Raw genomic sequence first — 19,450 nt, 5'->3', positions numbered from 1 at the left:
TTGCTCTCAAATATAGTTTGTTGAAGAACTTTGCTATGGCTTGCTACATTAGGGCCTTCATTGCAATTGTTAGCTGTGGCTGCAGTTGCGACTGGGTGCATTACATTTATGTGGTGGGATAAACTTGAGCAGCTTTCCATCTGGCTTTTTTTTTTAAACTATTTATTGGACTGACTCTGTGCTCCTCCATTTTTACGTCTGCTCTATGCTCCTGAACTTGCTCTTCCACCTACAATGGGAGCCTATCAGATTATGCTGACACAAGGACAGCAAATCAGTGTCCACTTCAGGGTGTGATTGACCAGTAAAAAAAAATAACACTTTAACCATGACTGTAATTAATTTCTCACAATGAACACGCTGTTTTGACACCCCTAATTTATTTTTGCTTTAACACCTTTTTGAGAGGCGTAGCATGCAGCAAGGACAACATTTTTGGGCGGATTGGGTTTTTCTGAACATTCTTTTTTCATCGTTTTCAGATTTAGCTGAACAGTCCTTGAATTAGTTGAGTCTTGGCAGATGTCATAAATGGCAGGACTTTTTTTTTATTTTTTTGCTTTTGAGGTGGAGTTTTAAAAAGCAAATGGAATAATAAAGTATATCTCAAAGGCTTTTATTTCTATACAGTATTAACTTTTTTTAGATTGTGTTTTAAGTACATTTGCTGTGACAAATCATGGTCTTATATACAAAAGGCCCTCATGGTTTTCTTTGGACAGCACCACACACGTTTGTGTCATTTTACTATTCAATTCATCTTCAACGAGGAACAAAAATTAACTTCCGGAAACAAACCATACATCTGTCATTTATCTCTGATCAATTCCGATTCATTAAAAAGGCTCACGTCCACAATTGATTTTCGGAATATGAAAACAAAGTACACCAATAGCTCACGATCCAAGCTACTGTTTATTTTGTATTAGTTTTGATTCTGGCTTTCGTGGGATCTAACAAACATGTTTGTTCTATAGTTTTCTCTTTAATTATTGTAATTCTCGATGTACATATCCATTAGTTGGAGGGCTGAAAAGATCACTTCATTAGGACAGCTTGCTGCACCACAGGACAGCTGGCATTCAGTCAACACACACACACACACACACACACCAAATGCTCATATACTGTACAAACACACTTTTGTCTTTTGTCTCTCGTGTACTTCTGAAGAGACCCACACCAGGGAGTTGTGTTATTGAATTGTGATATGTCAGTGAAAGAACTGTGAGTAACAAAAGAGCAAGTGAAAAAGATAAATAGGGGTAATGAGGAAATGGCAGTTGGAATCTGAAACAACAATTAGGGCTACAGGGTTATCAAGAGAGAGTTGGAAAGGTGGCAGCAAAACAAGCACAAAGGAAAGCAGCAACCAATAAAAGGTTTTATATTTGTGTTCATGTAAATCCTCTGATCAAAATGAGGGGATGTTATAATTCAGTCCTCAATACAAATGTGCAATGTTAGCTTTCCTTTCCAGAAATATTCCTGCAACTCTGACAGACTAGTTACATTTCCATCCACCCACCGCTCTACTCTCAATCTCTGACACTTGAACTTCTGCAAGTGGTCACTCGACCGTCTGTGACTCTGTGCTTGTTGAATTGACTCGGAGCACATCCATAGTTCCAATTATTGTTGGGCAAATCAGGAATAGTTGGCGTTTTACATTAACTTTGTAATCATTGCTTTGACGGGTCAGTGTGATATTTGTCTTAATAACTGTTATTTCGCGCTGAAAACCTTGGATAATTACTTTTTTCTTCAGTGAGTAGAATTTATTTTATTATCCGCCTTTACAATTTTATAGGGGTGGAAATTGCAGCCATATACAGTGGTAATGGGAACAATATTCCTTTAATATATACTGGTACCTGTAATCTGATACACAGCTAATGGTGGGGAATTGAAATAGAAAACTGTATAAACTAGATTGAAAATATACATTTCATTAATTATAACAAAAATAATGCAAAAAGCCTGGAGGAATGTTTTAAATCAATAAAGCGCTGTAATGCATCGACTCAATATATTTTGCTCTCTCCACATAATATAATATAACGAATGCCAAGAATGTGCCATTATTTTGATTTGAACAATTACTGCTACTTTTTATCTATGTTGCCATTAGCGGTCAGATGTTTCCTGTATGTAAATAATAAAAAAAAATATCATAGTTGTGATAAGTTGGTCCTTCACTTTGTCGCAGGGCTGTGGGCGGCTGATGCCTTGTATTCCCTTTGAGTAAGCTGTTTCCTCAGTCACTCATCACCAGAACATTTAGTAACCTCCCGTACCTCTTCGTCGTGTCCACCCCTGTTCTTTGTTGTTACTTTGTTTGTGCTATTTTTACTTCGCCACTTCTGTGTCCTGTCTGCTTCTGGCTCCAAATTCTGCTCCTCACATCATAATCACAAAATTTTCTCTATCCATTGACTTCACAATTCATTGATTTCTTATCTTTTGGATTGTGTCCACAGCTTTAATTTGATAAATGGCTTGAGGCGAGATAGGCTGTATTTGCTGAGAATCATTTTGAGGACGTTTAGGATGAAATAAAGTCAGGTTTTTGGTTGGCACTGAATGGAAGTCTGATCAAAATGCTTCCCCCCAGGCTATTCTTTTTTATCCATCATGCTGTTATTAAATGATGTCCTTTGTAGCAGCAACAGCCAGGCAGGGCGTTTTTACTCACTGTATATTTGGACACAACTTTTAGTCTTTATGGTAAAAGGTCATTGCTAGTGATGGGAAAATGAAGCTTCATGAAGCACTTGTAATATTTTTTTACTCCTCTAGATGCCACTCTTGGTTGAAAGATGCAGTGGAAATGTAATCAATTTCCTTTGCACTAGCCTTTATATTTAAACCAAGAGCACCATCTAGGGGAGTCAAAAAATATCACAAGTGCTTCATGAAGCTTCATTTTCCCATCACTAGTCATTGCCCTGTGTGATTGGCTAGCGACCAGTCCAATGTATAGGAAGGGAATCCTTGCTGATGTTTGGATGTTAAAATGATTTTGTTTGAGATCCAAAATGGGGTGGAAGTCTTTTGTTGACTCCTTATGTGTTTTGACATGTTCCCCTGAATCTTTTAGGACAATTTTTTTGCAGCTACGTGTTGTACTGTATATCTCCACTGGGACGTAGGAACCACCTTTCACCCCTGGTGACAACCCTATGCCCCATAGCTGTACCGCGGCCCACGGGTGGAGTCTTTAAAAAATATAATAACGTTGACAGTAGTAATGTGTTCAATTAAATTATTTCTACATGATCATATTCAACAAAATCACCATTGCACAACTTATACATGATTTCACCTGGTCTAAAGTGGAACCTCCTTTCTGTCACCAAATTGACATGCGTGCCAGTGGCATGTTATAGAAAACCCCCTTGGTCCGCCCAGAAAGGTACTGTGGCCTGTCTATAAAAATAGAGCCCTTAATCTTTTCTTTAACAACTTAGCCAATTGTTTGACACAGAAAGGTCAAATTGAACTCTGAAAAAAAAACTGAAAGCTTCTCTTTTTGGACATTGAGGGATACCAACATTATCTTCATATTGTAAAAGCTGAAAGGGCACTCCGCTCGACCTTTTGGCATTGTTTAACATGTAACATGGCGTTATCATAGCAATAATGGCAGCAGTACATTTATAAAATAGTCATCTTAAATTAAGGTTCCTCACCTGCAGTACTGACAGCATATTTTGTGCTTTGGACAATTATGTAATGAAAACAACTTGAAGATATATTCCGACTGCATGTGAGTTTATTGCATTTATTGCCTTCTCAGGAAGGCAAGTTGTTAGTTAATTAGAACTGAACGTTTTGGTTCTGTGGATGATTATAGTTCTTAAAAAGCAGCAATGAAATGTTTGCTAAGGACTTCTGTTATTATTACCCAATTTACAGTGGATAGGGAACACCAAAATTGCAATGCCTTCATTTTAAAAAGGTGAAAATGACACACTGACTTTAGATAAGGAAAAGCACAATTCTTAGAAAAGGTTGCATTTAATCCTTCAAAACAAAATTTAATTATCCCTTTAACCCCTCAGCTTGAAACAGTACACAACCAGGATGCAGCAACACATTAATCCTCAGAGCTAAACAAGCTGAAAGGAGTGTCATCATTACACAGCCAAAGGTCGAATTGCACCCAGCACATGTAAACTGACAATTTCGGGAGAAGTGGCGGTGGGGGAAAGGCTGGAGAGTGGGGTTGGGGGTTTGAAGCAAACAAATTGCCAGTAGTCCGCACAAGTGTGTATGTACATGTGAAGAATGAGTTATGGGGCAAGTCACATGTTGAGCAATGGAGTAGTAAACTTGTTCTATTCTTATTAAGGGCCATATTGCATTAGTTACAGTCACCAAGCCTAGTCATTGTCACTGCATGCAAATATGTACCAGCATCAGGTGGACTAACAGATGAATGGATGATTGCCATGTGAAACATATGGGAAATGGGAGGGGCTCAGAGGAAGGACACAATCAAAAGGAAGGGGGTGAAGAAGTGAGCTATTCAAGCTAGTCAAGAATGAATAGACGATGACCATAAAATTAATGATAAATTAATAAATTGATTATAACACAGTCACTGCTGGATACATTTGGATGGCTAATAAGGAGTGGATGTACAAGCAAGTGTGTCAAAGACACGAGAGTGGAGAGATGGAGGGCATTTGATTTGAGATGACAGTTTTTTTTGGGGGGGGGGTGAAAAAATGACAAGTGCAGAAAGGGGAAGGAAACAGATGGAGGCAGAGATGACCAAATGAAGGGCAGAGAGGAAGACAAGACATATTGGTCCATCAGCTCCAGCAAAGGTCAAACTGCTTTGCCTTTAAATATTAGGACTAAATAAGCTGCATAGTGTAAGTAGTAAGTAAAAATCCCAACATGTAACCATACAACGTATACAATGAAATTAAGGTCCTGTGTTAATGGAGGACGTTTTGAGACAAACGGCCCTGGCTGCAAACTCAATGGCCAGCACTGTCTTTAAGCATTCCAAGTAGTGAAGCTTGACTAACGTACATTTGAACAGCAGAGCTGGCATCCGATAGTGACCACCTAAAAACACACACACAAAAACTATATAGTACACATAATTTGAGTGTGAGTGCAAAGCAAGTGTTACAGATTAAAAAAAAATGTATATATATTTTGTAGCTTCACAAGATAAACATTGTTTATCACATTGTTTGTGTAAAACAAATGCAAACAAAGTTTGAGGATTTAAAGATATGAGGGGAATCGTAGAGCGTGTGAAACACAATGAACATTAAGACTGCTGTCCGAGGAGTCAGATAAAGACAATGGAACACGGTTAGAGGCGGACAGAAATGTTCGGACAGAAGTCCAGGGGAGAGAGAGAGGCCAGTGTCAAATGTTGTCTGGCTGTCTCCCTGAGACTTATCATAACCTATCCCCTCAATTCAAGTGCATGACAAACACACAGTTCTATGAAGGCATGTACTTGCAGACAGTGTTGTGGACAAGCTACTTAGAGAAAATGCCCTAAGTGGTTATGAAATGGAGAATTACAGTGAAGGAAACAGTTGAGAGGAGCTATTGCGATAGCGTGTTTGTGCGTGGGCGTGTTTACAAATGTTGTGTACATGTTGTGAACGATGATCTACTAAAAATTTGCTTAGGTTGGGGACTTTTAGAACTGCCCCAAGGAAAGGGCACTCTTGAAGGCTTCTGTAGTCCATATAATAGTTCAAAAGTTACTTGAGTAATTTGCCACTGTGATGCTGGAGGAAATGCACATGCAGCAAACAAACAAAATACAAAAGTAAAAATAAAATAAAAACACTATAAATATAAACTACAGCAACAGTAGAGGCAATTAAATATTGTCTAAAATATCCAAATCAGAATAGCTTTATTGTCATTGTATCACAAGGTGCAACAAAATTAAATGGGTACAACCCGTCCTAGAGACAAAAAACAACAACGACCAACCTGACGGGTTGTCAAAAGTGGCGCCCTCTTTTCTCAGATGTAAAAGAAAAACTATCAACAGAAAGGATGGCCAGGCCTACATTCGTCTCCTTGTTCAAGGAATATTTGTATACTTGGCTGCAAACGTGAAAGTATGAGAATATACTGTAACTGGTTTGGATGTCTGCCGAGAGGTTAACATTAAAGGAGCTGCAGGAACTTCTGGCAAGTTTGGCTGTTTAGTACACGTGACAACAATCTCTCCTCTTCTTTGTAGTGTATGTTTGGGCTAAGTGGTAGGCTGGCAAGAACATCTTGCAGATATTTGTTTTCCTGAGCTTAAAAGTACTTTCTAGAAGTAGCTGGCTGTTGAAATGAATGCTTACCGATTAAATCAACCTGCAGCTAAACTAAGCCAGTTTATAATACTTGTAGAAGGTAAAGTTGGATGCAAATAAAAGATAAAAGGAGACAAAAAGACAAAAGCAAGGACACAATAAACAGCTGCAAATTTTCATCAAGCAAGCAGACCTTAATTTGGAGCCAGATCGCTATAAACACACATAGACACACACACAAACACAAACTGTCAGTATGTTGACAAACAAAAACGCTGGGTGATTTATCCGAGTGTTGTTGGACATGAAATGACAATACATTAAAATGACAGGGAGAAGAGGTTAGTGGTGTTGGTGTTTATTTATGGATAGCCACCTCTGGCCCATTAATCCTGTACCTCTGCTGAGTATCAGTGGTAGGCCGTCGGTGTCAGCAAGGCCGTCTCTGGTGAACAAAACACTATTAGAACCAATGACCTGCATTTACAACTTAAATGTTATGGTTTGTCTCATGAAATTGTATTAATTTTTTTTATCTCTTTATTTTGTAATACTCATGGCTACACGGCTTCCTGTAAATGTTTGCAGCTCTTAGTCTTTTTATCCGATCAGATTTTTGCTTCTTTATGCTGCCATGTCAATCAAATTTTTCATATGATTGGGAAATGATAGCAGTGATTTCAAGAGATGGATTAAATTGGGTACTATAAATCCCCACTGAATGCTCAGGTGCCACTGGTACCACTGCTGCGTTTTGCCGTTTGATGACTAAGATGGTGTGTTAGATGATTTATTTTTGAAAATGTGCTTGGCTGCTGCTTATTAGAAGGGCATGCATGACCCTATTTTCATAAATAGGCACCCAGTCTAGTTTATTCTGTTTGGCAATTTGAGTGTGTTGCACCTCGCTAGGCATTCTGGCGGGCCGAGGGTGTTTTCTGTTAGATGCCCCTGGAGCACTTGCCTATTTGGTGATAAAAAAGTAGACTAGAGTTGAAACCAGGTCTAAGTTGTGGCACAGGTCTCCAGTTGCCCACTTTACTGGTCGACTAAATCATCTACAAGGGTAGATCTTGCAGTTTATGATCGTACTTTGAGGGGAGCTGCTTCAATTGGCTGGGAGCTGGCTGTATTCCCACAACAGCACAAACACCAGGGAACCCAACCCTTTTCTACCCGCACCGATCTACTGGTCTGTGGGGCTGTTTGGTAGTGTCTGTGCCACAGTCACACAGTCAGTCAACCACGGGTGCTACCAAGCTCACTGCAAAGGGACAGTCTAAAAAACAAAAAACGTATTATTGCTAAATTTTTGAAAACCGTGACCAATCGTCACCAAAATTCATGTGCATATTTAATTCATGCCCGCTTCATTCAAGATCATTTTGAAATTGTCAGAGGTTGGAGTAGGCATAAATAGAGCTGTCTATTGTCCACATTACTTTGGTTAATTTTGAGTGAATTATTATTGCAGACAGTCAGTGCTCGGGGGCCATTACAGGTAGCCCTTTATGAAACCGTTTCGAGGTTGACAGACAAGTCTCATTGTACAAATTAGTCATTCCTTTTTATCCTTTAATACAGCGATATTGTTAATTGTAATTGCAGTATGGCTACCAGCCTACATTTGGTACAAAGCTGTCGCTGCAATAAAATACCCTCAAATGAACCGGTTCGTCAATGTGATTTCGTTTTTCTTTGTAAGTGAATTACATTTGCCTGTTAAGTCATGATACTGACTGAACAAAGGCAGATGCTTTTAAAACTTAAAAATATTTTTGAGTGGAACTGCTTTTCAGATCTTATATATATGACTTTACAGAAGCGCAAATATATGAATAATCCATTTTGCACAGTTTCTCTAAAGATTGGTGCAAGATACGTAACAGTAAAGCATGCAATCATTCGCCTACACACTATTTAAACATATGAGGTGATTTTCTTTTTTCTTTTTGTAATGTCAGTGGTCTCTCACAGGCCATAAAGCAGCGGTGTGAGCACCACCATGCAGTGACAGAGCTGGGATCAAATGTTTGGTTGCTTCCATATTGCTGAGTGCCTTGGTGAGAATGCACACACACGCACGCACGCACACACACATTTGGAGTTGTGTGCTTCATGCTCAAAAGCTATACAGTCAGGCACAGCTCTCAGAGGTAATCACAGCAGCATTTAACCATTTAAATTGCTATGATAGACATTTTAGCACATTACTCTACAACCTTATAATTTCTGCTTCATTAGTTGTATTCCTGTTTTTGTATTAGGCATAAACTTTGACTCAAAAATAATACATATGTTCTAGTTTCATTGGCTTTCCACTTTGTTTTCTTGAAGCCACTTTTTATTATTATTATTAAATTAAATTATTAAACAATATTATTAAAATAGAATTATTTACGCTTGTTGCATTTTTCTGCATTTTCCCCACTGTGTAGCTTCTTGCTAATTGACTAATTGTTTTCTAATCTTATTACAATAACAACATCTTAATTAGACAGTCAAGTTAATTTACAATTGCAGGTGTATTGAACACGGTGGAAAAAAAGGTCATTCAGGGAGTTGACAGTAATTTTATCGTTTAAACAATTAGAAAACGAAAAGCGGTAACTATGGAAACAGTTTCTCATGAAAAAATATCTTGCAAGAATGTTCTATTTTTTTTACCAAGGTAGTGGCACCGTCTTGATACGCTTCTTGATGTGGTTTGACATTCGTCGCTGATTAAGTTCACAGTGATTGACCTTGAGACCGACATTTTTAATCAGCAAATGTTTTCACGCTCACCGTACCTCCATCCTCTGTCGTTATTTTGGAAATATTGTAATGAGGTACATCTTTACACAAGGTCAAAAGTAACATTTCATTACCACTGACAAACAGAATGCGCAAAGTACAAGGGCACATAACATCTCACGAAAAATAAAAGAAAAGAAAAATAAGCAGAAAGAGAAAGTATTTCTTCCCTTCCTGATTACAGTTTTTTTTCTCATTTATCACACCTTTCAGATCACAAATTCCATTTTAATATCTCATATCTACAACCCAAGTAAATGTAAAAGGCTGTTTATAAATGATGATTTCATTTATTAAAGGGGAAAAAATCTAAACCTATGTGGCCCTTTGTAAAAAAGTTATTGAACCTAATAACTGATCATGCCACCCTTGGCAGCAATAACTGAACTCAAGCGTTTGCGATGACTTTTGATGAACATCGCTGTGGAGGAACATTGGCCCTCTCTTTGCATAACCGTTTAAAATTAGTTCTAGTGGAGCTTAAAGCATTAATTGCCCATTTGAGATCTTATCACATCATCTCAGTTTGCTTTAAATCCAGACTTGGCCCTCCAAAATGTTGCTTTGTTCCACCTTTTTGAGCTATTTAGAGGTGGACTCGCTGGTATGATTTTGGATGTGCGTTCAGTAAGCTTTCCGGTAAAAGGAACCTTTTGAAAATAGGATAACATAATTGTGAAGTTATGCCTGTTTGGAGCAACTCAAACAACTTTAAACCTCTGCAGAATTGGCTAAGGTGTGTCAAATGGATGCCCATTTCTGGAGAAATATAGGCGTGGCTTATGCAAATCAGAGTGACTGTGAAGAAAATGCGCCGTGCACATGTATTATTAATACAATGGTGATTTTGCATTCATGGTCAACTTGTGCTTATATTTATTTTTATTGTATTTGCAATTTGTAAAAAAAAAAAAGAAAAGAAAAGAAAAAAAGAAGTATTATAAATAAGAAAATAACATCTTAAATCTTAAATCAGGAAGGGGACAAACATTTTTTTGCAGCACTGCAGATTAATGTGTATTGGCTATCAGTGTTGGCTGCTTTGGAAGACAGAGCAGAGCCACCAGGTTTATAATGAGGAAATGGGATCATTCTGGTAATGATGACTGGATAATTACACTGCATTAGAAGAAGTGACAAAAAGAGTGCAGGGGTTGTGAATCTGGTGGGTTAAAAAGAGTGAATTGGATTATATGCAGGGGCAAAAATTCTGAAAAAAGCCTACATTTTCGGTAAATGAGCAGGACCGTTTGTAAACGTATAGCAAAGTAGAAAGAGACTAATTGAAGTCTGATATTTTGAACAGAGAATACTAACTTAGTTTCAACTATATTTGCCTTCACCGTGAAGATGTACGCCCTGTTAATAATTCCACTTATTTCATTTAATCACTTAGCCCCCAAACAACCCTCGTAATATTTCAATGGTAGAAGAGATGGAACATTATCAACATCAGCTCGTACGCACACACATACACACGTATACTGTGACCATTTAGTCTTGCTATATGTGCTGCACATACAATCTCATCTTTCAACACTCATCCAAACCAACAAATGCACACACGCACACACACACACACACACACGCCAGGCTCACTGGCAGGTCATTTTACCACAGTAACACCGCTGAGCACAGAGAAGCGGTGCTAAATATAGAAAAGAACTGAGCAGAAGTCCAATGACATACAAGAACATCCATTGTAGATGAAATGTGTGACAAGGGATTGATTTTCCGGAGTGACAGGAAGACATTTACGAATAACATTCAAATGGAATTTAAAGCCTATTGGTAAAATAGCTTTCTACTGGATAAGACATGATAAGAAGTGCAAATTGTGGATCAGTATACCTGTATGCCTGTGTATGTATTTTATGAATAGTGATCAGGCTTTGAATTTGCTATTTCCTGTTTAATTTTGGTAGGAATTTTCACTGTCTGAGATAATGATGTTTGGATTGGAGAAATTGAATTGAATAAATGTGGAAAAATCATTTGGGATGAAGGAAAGGATCGGAATATGAATTATAGCTTTCTCAACAGACATCTGTTTCACGCGCTGTGTTGAGTTTTCAGCAACGTGATTAAAGTTTTTAGCGAGCCATGTAATACATTTGCGTATGCATAATGGGACATATTCTCCTGTGTGTTTTAGTCAGAAAAAACGCACATTTGCGTTTTTTTTTTTTTTTTTTTTTAGCTGTGCAGATCGTCACATCGACTTAAGTGTGCCACTTACGCACCTCCACATTTTGTTAAAGGCTTGGAGTTCCAAAGAACTGATCACAAATGACTACAGTCATCGTAGTAGCATATGGCAGCATAAATTAGAAATGTTTCATTATTTGTTATTATTTAATTAGTTGATCGTGTCACATGTCACCTAATCAGCACTCATTCCCTTTGCGCCTGCTCTATGTGTTCAATCATGAGTATAGTATTCTAGTAATAAATCACTTTAATAGGATTTATTAAATACAGAATGCAAAACCACATCCTCCTTCAAAGTAGCCGGATGGATCTTCATGAAAACGCCATGATCTCCACCTCGTCATGCCTTTTTGTCACACAGGGTGGGTGTGTCACTCAAAAATCTGGATGGGAGAATCGAAATACCATGAAAGTGCAGAAGCCAGATGCATTCAAAATGACTTCAGCAATCAACATGAATGGGAGAATATGGCCCAATGTAAATGCTGGCACTTCAACAAACATTCCACTACAGCTTTCCACTATGTTGTCGTATAGCTGTTTTGTTGACCTGACACATTTGAATCTGTGATCAGAGTAATTATTTCTCATAACATAACATGCCACCTGCTTAAGAATTGCAGCGTAAGCTAGTACAGTTGACTTCGCATATTTGCGTTTTTTCCCCTCATGTCAGACTTCAGGATCATATTCACTCAATAGCAATAACAAATTTGACAGATGTTTTTTTTTAACTGGTTCAATAAACCAATGACTATTGTTTTCTGTCATTCATATATAAATATCTCATTATGTGTAATTACAACTAATTATGCAACAATGTTTTAACCTTTACTAGTGCTGTCAAAGTTAAGGTGTTAACTCATTGATTAATCACAAAAAAATATTGCGTTAATCATGTATTAACGCAGCTTAATAACACTATTAATTTTGATCACAGATGATCCTTTAGCTTGACAGCAGATGGTTACGTTAAAGGTGGTTGAGCAATAAACATAATTGCTTACATTTAAGTAAAGTTTAACTTAAAATTAACTGTTTAGAAAAAAGTAGAGAATGAGAGTATTTAGTGGATGAAAAAAGAAGACGTCCTCGTAGCATTAAATGTAGAAATAATTAACACATAACAGGTGCTCTTCACATTTGGCGGGTACAAAATGTTAATAAAAAAGCCTTTTTGATTAAGTGATTAATCATGATGAATCAAAATTCTAAAATGTGATTAATCTGATTTTTTTTAATTGTTTGTTGCAGTATTTTTACTACAATTGGAGACTGAGATTTAACGATATGGCCTAAAATTCATACCATGGTAAGAATGGTGTCTCTTCACCATAACAGTATCATGATCTAAATGTAAGTGTCAAACAATATCATGGAAAGTTATTTAAGAGACAGAAATAATTAGATTCCTTCTTCTCTCTGCTCCTCAAACAAGTCAGATTTTTCTATATGTAATGAAATAAATTTAACAAATAAATATAGTCCCTGAGCAAAGCTAAATTAGAAAAAAAAATCTGGTTATTTTGAAGCTTATCCTTGCTTATGTCTCAAAAGATAAAGTACTCAGGATTCAAAATAGAGCAAACAAACATAATAAATAACTGATATTATAAATATTTAATATATTAAATAATCCTAGCTGACGCAAAATCCAGTCATTTCTGGTTTTGGGGGTGTTTGCTTATTGACCTGCTGTTTTGCTGTTCGTAGCTTATTGCTCTGCGCTTTAACGTGGTTCCAGCCAGACTCATGCGTGCTGCACATGTAAGCACTTTTTCTGGTGTTTGTCGACACAACATTAGCTTAGCCAATAGCATTGGCTTCTTGTGCTTTCTCTGTCGGTGTTGCTATTCCTCCTCCGCCTTTAGTGATAACAATGTTTAATAGACGGGTATTTTATTTGCCACCATAGAGGCGAGGATTAGTTATTTAGAGGAGAGGATCTGCACCGTGGGAGGATGATGTTTAGCCACGCCAGATAGCAAGTACAGCTAGAAGCTTGTGCCTTGGTGCGGCGCTTGTTAGTGCTGAGTATACCCCCACCCGCCCACCCACAGTTCGGTTGCAGTAGATCGAAAATGATTGGTTTGCATGCCACTTCTGGTTGGTGCGCTTGACGGTAGAGGTTGGAAATGGCGTTTATGTGTGAGATTATAGTTGGTCCAACAGACTATATGATCACGTGGTCTGGAATTGCGATTTTGATAAAAAATAAAAAATAAATAAAAAATATAATTCAGGCCTACACTGTACAATTGACCCTAAATGGGTAAGGACTGGGATTGGCTATCTATGTGGGTCATGGGAGAAACTCTAGATGGAGTAGTAGTGTGAAAGACAAGTCCATCACTATAGTTGTTTAATGGCTGTTGTGCGTGGATGTCTGGCTCTTTGGTCATCCCACAGGGTTTTAACCCAAAAGACCAGGTTCAACTCAAGGTTTCGGGTACTAGTCTTCAAATTCCATGACAGATGAGCGTTGCTCCCACGGGGCATGTGGGTTTTGTAACACCCACACATTTTGCACAGACGTCTTACCTCAGTCACTCACTGTGTGAACGCCTCCTCTCCCACTCATTATGTTGTCCCTTGAAACATGTCACAGGCTTTTAGTGTGACCAGCCGATGATCGGCTTTGCTTCCTTAAGGACCGCTTCTCTTGTTGTGATTTGCTATTGTTCAGCCCATGCTGAGGAAGCGGGTGCTCTCTAGGTTCATTGTTCACAAAGGCACATACATACCTACGTAAAAATGGCTTAATTGTTTTATTCTGTAGGTGGGGATTAATTATGGGAGCTTCATTTTGAGCCTATTCTTTACCATTGTTGTTACAGCTTGTGAGCGAGGCGTATAGAAGGCCGTGTGGAGGGGTGGGGGTCTCATGAGTGGTGCTTATTTCCTAGGTGTACATGTGTCTGACGTGTGTATATGAAGATGACCAATTTAATTTACTTTGTAAATAGGTTCAGTATGTTATCAAGGTGTAATTGAATATGTGGGCAGTTGCTAACTAAAAACATCGTCATGTCGAATACATGATCATTAATTAGTTTTTTTGCAACCTACATCCCCCTCACTTTTACAAAGTTATTACCACTCCCATCACAGCGCAAACCAGGGGTGGCCAAGTTTGGTCCTTGAGAGCCTGTTATCTGTGTTTTCTCTCCACTAACACACCTGATTCATGATCAGGATCGTTTTAAGGCTTCTGCAAAGCTTGCTGATAAGCTGATCATTAGATTCAGCTGCGCTGAAGAACGTAGACATGGAAAACATGCTGGATAGTGGCTCTCGAGGACCGAACATGGCCACCCCTGGTATAAACCAGAAATATTAAATGAAAGAATGGGCAAATAAGGCAAATTAGACTGAACAGCAAGAGATCACAATTTTGCAAACGTCATTTTAAGTCTAACTTGCACCGCATGGCCTGCACTCACCAAACGATACTCTGACAAACTAACAAAGGACTGAGGAATCCTGTAGTGCGAGGTCTCAATTAACTTGGATCATACGAGTCTCCTGGCTGGCGGGGAAGGAAATAAAATGTTTAGCTTATTCTTTTCAACGTATATTCAATTGAATACACTACACAGACATTTATGTAAAGTTCAAATTGATTAATGTTATTGTTTTTAGTTATTGTTTGTGAATGCTATGTGATGTCTAGAATTTATATGACAACAAGAAAAAAGCGTTTTGCGGTTAGTTACTACAGGCTGGAAAAGGTGTGTGGGTTTGCAATGTTTTCACTGAACTGGTCAATTGCGTGAGGTTGACTGCTTGAAAAGTGAGGTCAAAAGAGGTTGGACAGCCTTGGTGTAAAGGATTTTGCCGCATGGGCTCATGAGCACTTCAGAGGACCATTGTCAGCTAACAGTTTATTTCTACATAAAAAAAAATGCAAGTTAAAACTCTACCATGTTAAGTGGAAAACTGTGCTGTGGTCTGACGAGTCCCTATTTCAAACTGTTTTTGGGAATCATGGATGCCGTTAGGCTTGTCACAATGATTATCATATTGACTTATTTATTGAATATAGACACAATATTTTTTCACACATTAAAAAAAAATGCTGCAGGCTTTTGATAGGCAGTACGTATTACATACAAAAGTACCAAACGGCCATTTCAGCCTTGTACACAAGTGGAAGAGGTCGTTCTGAAGGAGATAAAAGACATCTTATTTTCACTTTGCCACTGCACGCATGTGCTTGTATGTTGTGTTAATATTTGTTCAAGTGCAATTAACGTGAACAGAGTTTCAGTCTTATTTTATTTATAATTCTACATTTCAATGCCAAAGTTAAATATTCTTGAACAATTTGTTAATTAATTGCTCTTAAAAAAGGGTGTACTTGAATTATTATGCCGTAATATCATTACATTTGTAGCATAAAAAACACATCAAGGATATTATTGTTTATCGTGTTTGGTATCTGGGAAAATATGTGGTCCTCGCATTCTCACATGGAACTGCAAGCAGACCTACACAAGCCGATGGCATTAAGTTGGCTTGGGAGATCACAAATCTGTGAAGTGGGCACCTGGAGACCCGATCGTATGTGTCAGTGTGTATATTTCCAAGATAGAGAACCCTTATAATGTAAATAATAACCTATTGTGTCTTTTCTCTGCTCTTTTATTCAGGTTGGGCTCCCTCCCTCTAGCCTGCCCATCACAATCGATCCATCTGTCAGTCACTGCAGATGTTCTTCATGTTGACCCCAATTAAATCACAGCACACTTCATAGAGGTAGGCATACTTGGCATACACTTTTTTGGTCACTTAAAAAAAATATATATTGGTCACAATGAGAGATTGGAAAAGTACACTTACTTGTGTATAAAAACAACTTTGATAAAAGTAAAAGTACTCATTCAAATAATTACTCAAGTAAAAGTAAAAAGTACAGGCTCTGAAATGCACTTGACGAGTAAAAGTAAAAAATATATATATTTTTACCGGATGTACGTCAATTTGGAAGATATTAGCTAGTAGAGCAAAAATGGGTATACATCGGCAAATTGACACTCTGACTTGCCCTGCGTCAAGTCCACAGTGTTGAGTATCGTGTCGTAGAGACAATCACAAGCTGGGATGTAGGGGACCGTGTGTTACGCTTCATATGATTGGCGGAGCCAGGAGACAGTGACGGCTGCTTTTTCTTCCAGGTTAAGTATTTTAATCATTTTCATGCATTTAAAAATAAAAGTAACAACCTTGTTTTGAAAATGTATCGAGTAAAAAGTACAGATACTCATGTTAAAATTTAACGGATAAAAGTAAAAAGTAGTCTAAAAAATAAATACTCAGGAAAGTATAAAGTACTGAAAAAAACTACTCAAGTACAGTAACAGAGTATTTGTACTTTGTTACTTCCCATCTCTGGTCAGAATCCTGTATTAATGGCTTCATGTACTTAAATTATTGTATACTACAAATCATGGAGGGGGCTCGGTAATGTTCTGGTGCTACTTGAACGTATGCAGGATTCTATGAAATTTCAAGACTATCAAGGTATTCTGAAGCAAGTGTCAAGAAGCTTGGTTTCAGCTGCAGTTCATGTGCCCACAAAGATGACAATGACGTTTAAACCACATCTAAAAACACCCATAAATTGCTAAAAACAAAAAAAATAAGACTGTTCTGAAAATAATCAGATTTGATTGTACATCTGTCGAAGAAGTTGAAAATGGCAGTCAGGGGTAGGCACCCTTCAAATCTGAGACAGCAGTTTGATCAGGAGGAGTGGGCCAACATGCTGTACCTGTTGACTGGTTCACACATATCTTTGACAGTTACACAGACTTTTGGTTGCAGTGATTGATTAGCTTAGTCTACGAAAGTTACGGTTATCATCAATTTGTCCAGGTCAGTTTAATTGATAATTGTCGGTTATAAATTAGAGACCAGTCCAGAGACGTGGTAGGGTGCAGTTTGGGTAGTAGGGTACAGTTTTGTCCACATATTAATAATACAACAGTTTATACATTCATCCCCTGGGCCATTGGTAGTTCTGTAGTTCGACTTTGGTACAGCTGACTTCTCATATCTCTGATTGACTGGTAACCAGTCTACGTTGTAGGCAAGCATTACCCTGCCATCACTCTGAATCTCCTACCACAATTATAATCACCTTTCCAAATGATAGTGGCATGCTTTCCAGATCAAATATTCACAAAGTTAACACATACAGTACAGAAAGCACTGCAATAATGTTGGCTGTAACTATTGGTGGAGATATGTGTCTTCTGGATGAGTTTGCCTTTTTATTATGGTGATTTGTGGTCTGACATCATCTACCTTTATTGCAGAACAGCCAAGAAAAACATTAAATTTTATAGAATGTGATGGTTGGATAAATCATAAAGCAATAACCTGTTGTTGCCACACTTGTTGTTGTCAGAGCGTAAATTACATTTTAAAAATGTATAGCACTTTTCTGGTATGTCTAAAAAGGAACCCAGAAACCAATTCCCTCAAGAGCAAACATAAAAACAAAACAAATCAACTGTTTTTGTATTTATTATTATTATTATTATTATTATTATTATTATTATTATTATTATTATTATTATTATTATTATTATTATTATTATTATTATTAACTAAATACAAAAGTCACATTCACTACTTTGTTTGTTAACAATTTAAAGTTTTAAAATGTCGGAATTCTTGGTCTTGAAAAAAAAAATCAAATTACTCCCCCCCCCCACCCCGCTAATTTAGTTTAGTTTAGTAATCTGTTCCCACAGTTTAGTAATTTGTTCTCACAGTTTAGTAATCTGTACCCACAGTTTACTGATGTGTATCCACAGTTTACTAATCTGTACCCACAGTTTAGCACGTCAATAAGAAATGAAGAAGAACACTCAAATATATAGATACAAATTTGATTTATTTGAAAACTGGGGTAGTGTGGAGTGTGAAACGGACATTCCAAAATTACGTCACAATACTGTTTCTTTTTCATGTGTTCTTCTTCGTTTTTTATTGACGTGCTAAACTGTGGGTTCAGATTGCTAAACTGTGGATACAGATTAGTGAACTGTGGGAACAGATTAATAAACTGTGGGAACAGATTACTAAACTGTGGGTTCAGATTACTAAACTGTGAGAACAGGTTAGTAAACTGTGGGTACAGATTATTAACTTTGGGAACATTTTAGTAAACTGTGGGTACAGATTAGTAAACTGTGGGAACAGATTAGTAAACCGTGGGAACAGATTACTAAACTGTGGGAAGATTACTAAACTGTGGCTGCAGATTAGCAAAAAAATAAATAAATAAATTCATAGCCTGGTACCAGAGGGGCTCCTTACAATCCTGCTGTTTAGTGATGGGAAAATGAAGCTTCATGAAGCACTTGTAATATTTTTTGACTCCTCTAGATGGCACTCTTGGTTGAAAGATGCAGTGGAAATGTAATCAATTTCCTTTGCACTAGCCTTTATATTTAAACCAAGAGCACCATCTAGGGGAGTCAAACAATATCACAAGTGCTTCATGAAGCTTCATTTTCCCATCACTACTGCTGGCCCTGTGCAGAGGCATTTCCTGTTCAGCCATTTCCATCTGACTTCAGGCAAAAATGCAAGCTACACCCTGGACTGGTCGTCAATCGTAGGGCACATATAGAGAGAGAAAAGCCTTCATTCACAATGCTACTCAGTGGCAACTGCACCCATGCTGCCTACGCGGAAGTAGACCAAGTAAACCATTACAGCGATGACTTACTTTCGCCTTGCTTAGCACTTTTCTCCACGATTCACTGTTCATCAAATTGCGGATCCATTTTTTAGTTCCAGTAGGAATATCACATGAAAACCAACTTGTCTGCAACAAAAATGATGATCCAATTCAAAAGGGCTTTATTTTGACCTTTTACAAAGAGCTGATGCTTGTTTTCAAATTGATTCTTTACATCGTTTTCAGTTTTCTCTGGTCAGCATCCTGTGGTCTTTTGTTCAAGGTGCCAATTTATTGATGACAAGAAATTTGTTTTTATGTTTCCTTTTGCTGAAATGGTTTCAAGCCTGAAGCTAATGAAATACACATGGATTTTAATTAGCCTACTTGGAATACAGATCATTTTTAGGCCGTGATCTATTATTGAAACAAGCTCACAAAAGATTGTTGA

At 37.7% G+C, this 19,450-nt stretch overlaps 1 protein-coding gene across 3 annotated transcripts in view; it reads left to right on the top strand.

Annotated features, from left to right (window-relative positions):
• Window positions 1-19,450, top strand: part of LOC147170931 (leucine-rich repeat and fibronectin type III domain-containing protein 1-like protein) — a 147,775-nt gene that overhangs the window by 59,055 nt on the left and 69,270 nt on the right. For all 3 annotated transcript variants that reach the window (XM_086080915.1, XM_086080914.1, XM_086080913.1), the window contains exon 2: window positions 15,956-16,061. The gene's annotated coding sequence lies outside the window, so the exon portion shown is untranslated. The remainder of the gene's footprint in view (window positions 1-15,955; window positions 16,062-19,450) is intronic.

This window comes from Leptonotus elevatus, chromosome 7, assembly GCF_054856555.1.
Source record: "Leptonotus elevatus isolate MCC_2025b chromosome 7, RoL_Lele_1.0, whole genome shotgun sequence".
In the NCBI taxonomy this organism is placed as follows: domain Eukaryota; kingdom Metazoa; phylum Chordata; class Actinopteri; order Syngnathiformes; family Syngnathidae; genus Leptonotus; species Leptonotus elevatus.
Note: the sequence above shows the minus strand (reverse complement) of the source record. Positions and strands in the feature narration are given on the sequence as shown.